Source organism: Oncorhynchus keta, unplaced genomic scaffold (assembly GCF_023373465.1).
Source record: "Oncorhynchus keta strain PuntledgeMale-10-30-2019 unplaced genomic scaffold, Oket_V2 Un_contig_7176_pilon_pilon, whole genome shotgun sequence".
Taxonomy (NCBI): domain Eukaryota; kingdom Metazoa; phylum Chordata; class Actinopteri; order Salmoniformes; family Salmonidae; genus Oncorhynchus; species Oncorhynchus keta.
This window is the reverse complement of record NW_026289303.1, coordinates 39,817-46,451: the sequence shown is the minus strand read 5'-3', so window position 1 is coordinate 46,451 and position 6,635 is coordinate 39,817.

Sequence of the window (6,635 nt, the reverse complement as noted above, 5' to 3'; positions counted from 1 at the left end):
AAAGGGTTCTATGGTCTCACCTCACTGATGACATGGGTTTCAAAGGGTTCTATGGTCTCACCTCACTGATGACATGGGTTTCAAAGGGTTCTATGGTATCACCTCACTGATGACATGGGTTTCAAAGGGTTCTATGGTCTCACCTCACTGATTAAATTGGTTTCAAAGGGTTCTATGGTCTCACCTCACCGATGACATGGATTTCAAAGGGTTCTATGGTCTCACCTCACTGATTAAATTGGTTTTAAAGGGTTATATGGTCTCACCTCACTGATTAAATTGGTTTCAAAGGGTTCTATGGTCTCACCTCACTGATGACATGGGTTTCAAAGGGTTCTATGGTCTCACCTCACTGATGACATGGGTTTCAAAGGGTTCTATGGTATCACCTCACTGATGACATGGGTTTCAAAGGGTTCTATAGCCTCACCTCCCTGATGACATGGGTTCCAAAGGGTTCTATGGTCTCACCTCACTGATGACATGGGTTTCAAAGGGTTCTATGGTCTCTCCTCACTGATGTCATGGGTTTCAAAGGGTTCTATGGTCTCACCTCACTGATGACATGGGTTTCAAAGGGTTCTATGGTCTCCCCTCACTGCTTAAATTGGTTTCAAAGGGTTCTATGGTCTCCCTCACTGCTTAAATTGGTTTCAAAGGGTTCTATGGTCTCACCTCACTGATGACATGGGTTTCAAAGGGTTCTATGGTCTCCCCTCACTGCTTAAATTGGTTTCAAAGGGTTCTATGGTCTCCCCTCACTGATTAAATTGGTTTCAAAGGGTTCTATGGTCTCCCCTCACTGATGACATGGGTTCCAAAGGGTTCTATGGTCTCACCTCACTGATGACATGGGTTCCAAAGGGTTCTATGGTCTCACCTCACTGATTACATTGGTTTCAAAGGGTTCTATAGTCTCCCTCACTGAATAAATTGGTTTCAAAGGGTTCTATGGTCTCCCTCACTGATTCAATTGGTTTCAAAGGGTTCTATGGTCTCACCTCACTGATTAAATTGGTTTCAAAGGGTTCTATGGTCTCCCTCACTGATGACATGGGTTTCAAAGGGTTTTATGGTCTCACCTCACTGATTACATGGGTTCCAAAGGGTTCTATGGTCTCACCTCACTGATGACATGGGTTTCAAAGGGTTCTATGGTCTCACCTCACTGATTAAATTGGTTTCAAAGGGTTCTATGGTCTCATCTCACTGATTAAATTGGTTTCAAAGGGTTCTATGGTCTCACCTCACTGATGACATGGATTTCAAAGGGTTCTATGGTCTCACCTCACTGATTAAATTGGTTTCAAAGGGTTCTATGGTCTCACCTCACTGATTAAATTGGTTTCAAAGGGTTCTATGGTCTCACCTCACTGATGACATGGATTTCAAAGGGTTCTATGGTCTCACCTCACTGATTAAATTGGTTTCAAAGGGTTCTATGGTCTCCCCTCACTGATGACATGGGTTTCAAAGGGTTCTATGGTCTCACCTCACTGATGACATGGGTTTCAAAGGGTTCTATGGTCTCACCTCACTGATGACATGGGTTTCAAAGGGTTCTATGGTCTCACCTCACTGATTAAATTGGTTTTAAAGGGTTATGGTCTCACCTCACTGATTAAATTGGTTTCAAAGGGTTCTATGGTCTCACCTCACTGATGACATGGGTTTCAAAGGGTTCTATGGTCTCATTTGATTGATTTGATTTGATTCTATGGTCTCACCTCACTGATTACATGGGTTCCAAAGGGTTCTATGGCTCACCTCACTGATTAAATTGGTTTCAAAGGGTTCTATGGTCTCCCTCACTGATGACATGGGTTTCAAAGGGTTCTATGGTCTCACCTCACTGATGACATGGGTTTCAAAGGGTTCTATGGTCTCACCTCACTGATGACATGGGTTTCAAAGGGTTCTATGGTCTCACCTCACTGATGACATGGGTTTCAAAGGGTTCTATGGTCTCACCTCACTGATTAAATTGGTTTCAAAGGGTTCTATGGTCTCACCTCACTGATGACATGGTTTCAAAGGGTTCTATGGTCTCACCTCACTGATTAAATTGGTTTTAAAGGGTTATATGGTCTCACCTCACTGATTAAATTGGTTTCAAAGGGTTCTATGGTCTCACCTCACTGATGACATGGGTTTCAAAGGGTTCTATGGTCTCACCTCACTGATGACATGGGTTTCAAAGGGTTCTATGGTATCACCTCACTGATGACATGGGTTTCAAAGGGTTCTATAGCCTCACCTCCCTGATGACATGGGTTCCAAAGGGTTCTATGGTCTCACCTCACTGATGACATGGGTTTCAAAGGGTTCTATGGTCTCTCCTCACTGATGTCATGGGTTTCAAAGGGTTCTATGGTCTCACCTCACTGATGACATGGGTTTCAAAGGGTTCTATGGTCTCCCTCACTGCTTAAATTGGTTTCAAAGGGTTCTATGGTCTCCCCTCACTGCTTAAATTGGTTTCAAAGGGTTCTATGGTCTCACCTCACTGATGACATGGGTTTCAAAGGGTTCTATGGTCTCCCCTCACTGCTTAAATTGGTTTCAAAGGGTTCTATGGTCTCCCCTCACTGATTAAATTGGTTTCAAAGGGTTCTATGGTCTCCCCTCACTGATGACATGGGTTCCAAAGGGTTCTATGGTCTCACCTCACTGATGACATGGGTTCCAAAGGGTTCTATGGTCTCACCTCACTGATTACATTGGTTTCAAAGGGTTCTATAGTCTCCCCTCACTGAATAAATTGGTTTCAAAGGGTTCTATGGTCTCCCTCACTGATTCAATTGGTTTCAAAGGGTTCTATGGTCTCACCTCACTGATTAAATTGGTTTCAAAGGGTTCTATGGTCTCCCCTCACTGATGACATGGGTTTCAAAGGGTTTTATGGTCTCACCTCACTGATTACATGGGTTCCAAAGGGTTCTATGGTCTCACCTCACTGATGACATGGGTTTCAAAGGGTTCTATGGTCTCACCTCACTGATTAAATTGGTTTCAAAGGGTTCTATGGTCTCATCTCACTGATTAAATTGGTTTCAAAGGGTTCTATGGTCTCACCTCACTGATGACATGGATTTCAAAGGGTTCTATGGTCTCACCTCACTGATTAAATTGGTTTCAAAGGGTTCTATGGTCTCACCTCACTGATTAAATTGGTTTCAAAGGGTTCTATGGTCTCACCTCACTGATGACATGGATTTCAAAGGGTTCTATGGTCTCACCTCACTGATTAAATTGGTTTCAAAGGGTTCTATGGTCTCACCTCACTGATTAAATTGGTTTCAAAGGGTTCTATGGTCTCACCTCACTGATGACATGGGTTTCAAAGGGTTTATGGTCTCACCTCACTGATGACATGGGTTTCAAAGGGTTCTATGGTCTCCACTCACTGAATAAATTGGTTTCAAAGGGTTCTATGGTCTCCCCTCACTGAATAAATTGGTTTCAAAGGGTTCTATGGTCTCCCCTCACTGATGACATGGGTTCCAAAGGGTTCTATGGTCTCCCCTCACTGATGACATGGGTTCCAAAGGGTTCTATGGTCTCACCTCACTGATTACATTGGTTCCAAAGGGTTCTATGGTCTCACCTCACTGATGACATGGGTTTCAAAGGGTTCTATGGTCTCACCTCACTGATTAAATTGGTTCCAAAGGGTTCTATGGTCTCACCTCACTGATGACAAGGGTTCTATGGTCTCACCTCACTGGTTAAATTGGTTTCAAAGGGTTCTATGGTCTCACCTCACTGATGACACGGGTTTCAAAGGGTTCTATGGTCTCACCTCACTGATTAAATTGGTTCCAAAGGGTTCTATGGTCTCACCTCACTGATGACATGGGTTTCAAAGGGTTCTATGGTCTCACCTCACTGGTTAAATTGGTTTCAAAGGGTTCTATGGTCTCACCTCACTGATGACATGGGTTTCAAAGGGTTCTATGGTCTCACCTCCCTGATGACATGGGTTTCAAAGGGTTCTATGGTCTCACCTCACTGATGACATGGGTTTCAAAGGGTTCTATGGTCTCTCCTCACTGATGACATGGGTTCCAAAGGGTTCTATGGTCTCCCCTCACTGATGACATGGGTTTCAAAGGGTTCTATGGTCTCACCCCCCTGATGACATGGGTTTCAAAGGGTTCTATGGTCTCACCTCACTGATGACATGGGTTTCAAAGGGTTCTATGGTCTCACCTCACTGATGACATTGGTTTCAAAGGGTTCTATGGTCTCACCTCACTGATTAAATTGGTTTCAAAGGGTTCTATGGTCTCACCTCACTGATGACATGGGTTTCAAAGGGTTCTATGGTCTCACCTCCTGATGACATGGGTTCCAAAGGGTTCTATGGTCTCCCCACTGCTTAAATTGGTTTCAAAGGGTTCTATGGTCTCCCTCACTGATTAAATTGGTTTCAAAGGGTTCTATGGTCTCACCTCACTGATGACATGGGTTTCAAAGGGTTCTATGGTCTCCCCTCACTGATTAAATTGGTTTCAAAGGGTTCTATGGTCTCCCCTCACTGATGACATGGGTTCCAAAGGGTTCTATGGTCTCACCTCACTGATGACATGGGTTCCAAAGGGTTCTATGGTCTCACCTCACTGATTACATTGGTTTCAAAGGGTTCTATAGTCTCCCCTCACTGAATAAATTGGTTTCAAAGGGTTCTATGGTCTCCTCACTGATTCAATTGGTTTCAAAGGGTTCTATGGTCTCCCTCACTGAATAAATTGGTTTCAAAGGGTTCTATGGTCTCCCCTCACTGATGACATGGGTTTCAAAGGGTTCTATGGTCTCACCTCACTGATTACATGGGTTCCAAAGGGTTCTATGGTCTCACCTCACTGATGACATGGGTTTCAAAGGGTTCTATGGTCTCACCTCACTGATGACATGGGTTTCAAAGGGTTCTATGGTCTCCCTCTCTGATGACATGGGTTTCAAAGGGTTCTATGGTCTCCACTCACTGAATAAATTGGTTTCAAAGGGTTCTATGGTCTCCCCTCACTGAATAAATTGGTTTCAAAGGGTTCTATGGTCTCCCCTCACTGATGACATGGGTTCCAAAGGGTTCTATGGTCTCCCCTCACTGATGACATGGGTTCCAAAGGGTTCTATGGTCTCACCTCACTGATTACATTGGTTCCAAAGGGTTCTATGGTCTCACCTCACTGATGACATGGGTTTCAAAGGGTTCTATGGTCTCACCTCACTGATTAAATTGGTTTCAAAGGGTTCTATGGTCTCACCTCACTGATTAAATTGGTTTCAAAGGGTTCTATGGTCTCACCTCACTGATGACATGGGTTTCAAAGGGTTCTATGGTCTCCCCTCACTGATGACATGGGTTCCAAAGGGTTCTATGGTCTCACCTCACTGATTACATTGGTTTCAAAGGGTTCTATAGTCTCCCCTCACTGAATAAATTGGTTTCAAAGGGTTCTATGGTCTCCCCTCACTGATTCAATTGGTTTCAAAGGGTTCTATAGTCTCCCCTCACTGAATAAATTGGTTTCAAAGGGTTCTATGGTCTCCCCTCACTGATGACATGGGTTTCAAAGGGTTCTATGGTCTCACCTCACTGATTACATGGGTTCCAAAGGGTTCTATGGCCTCACCTCACTGATTAAATTGGTTTCAAAGGGTTCTATAGTCTCCCCTCACTGAATAAATTGGTTTCAAAGGGTTCTATGGTCTCCCCTCACTGATTCAATTGGTTTCAAAGGGTTCTATGGTCTCACCTCACTGATTAAATTGGTTTCAAAGGGTTCTATGGTCTCATCTCACTGATTAAATTGGTTTCAAAGGGTTCTATGGTCTCACCTCACTGATGACATGGATTTCAAAGGGTTCTATGGTCTCACCTCACTGATTAAATTGGTTTCAAAGGGTTCTATGGTCTCACCTCACTGATTAAATTGGTTTCAAAGGGTTCTATGGTCTCACCTCACTGATGACATGGATTTCAAAGGGTTCTATGGTCTCACCTCACTGATTAAATTGGTTTCAAAGGGTTCTATGGTCTCACCTCACTGATTAAATTGGTTTCAAAGGGTTCTATGGTCTCACCTCACTGATTAAATTGGTTTCAAAGGGTTCTATGGTCTCATCTCACTGATGACATGGGTTTCAAAGGGTTTTATGGTCTCACCTCCCTGATGACATGGGTTTCAAAGGGTTTTATGGTCTCACCTCACTGATAACATGGGTTTCAAAGGGTTCTATGGTCTCCCCTCACTGATGACATGGGTTCCAAAGGGTTCTATGGTCTCACCTCACTGATTACATTGGTTTCAAAGGGTTCTATGGTCTCCCCTCACTGAATAAATTGGTTTCAAAGGGTTCTATGGTCTCCCCTCACTGATTCAATTGGTTTCAAAGGGTTCTATGGTCTCCCCTCACTGAATAAATGGGTTTCAAAGGGTTCTATGGTCTCCCTCACTGATGACATGGGTTTCAAAGGGTTCTATGGTCTCACCTCACTGATTACATGGGTTCCAAAGGGTTCTATGGTCTCACCTCACTGATTAAATGGTTTCAAAGGGTTCTATAGTCTCCCTCACTGAATAAATTGGTTTCAAAGGGTTCTATGGTCTCCCTCACTGATTCAATTG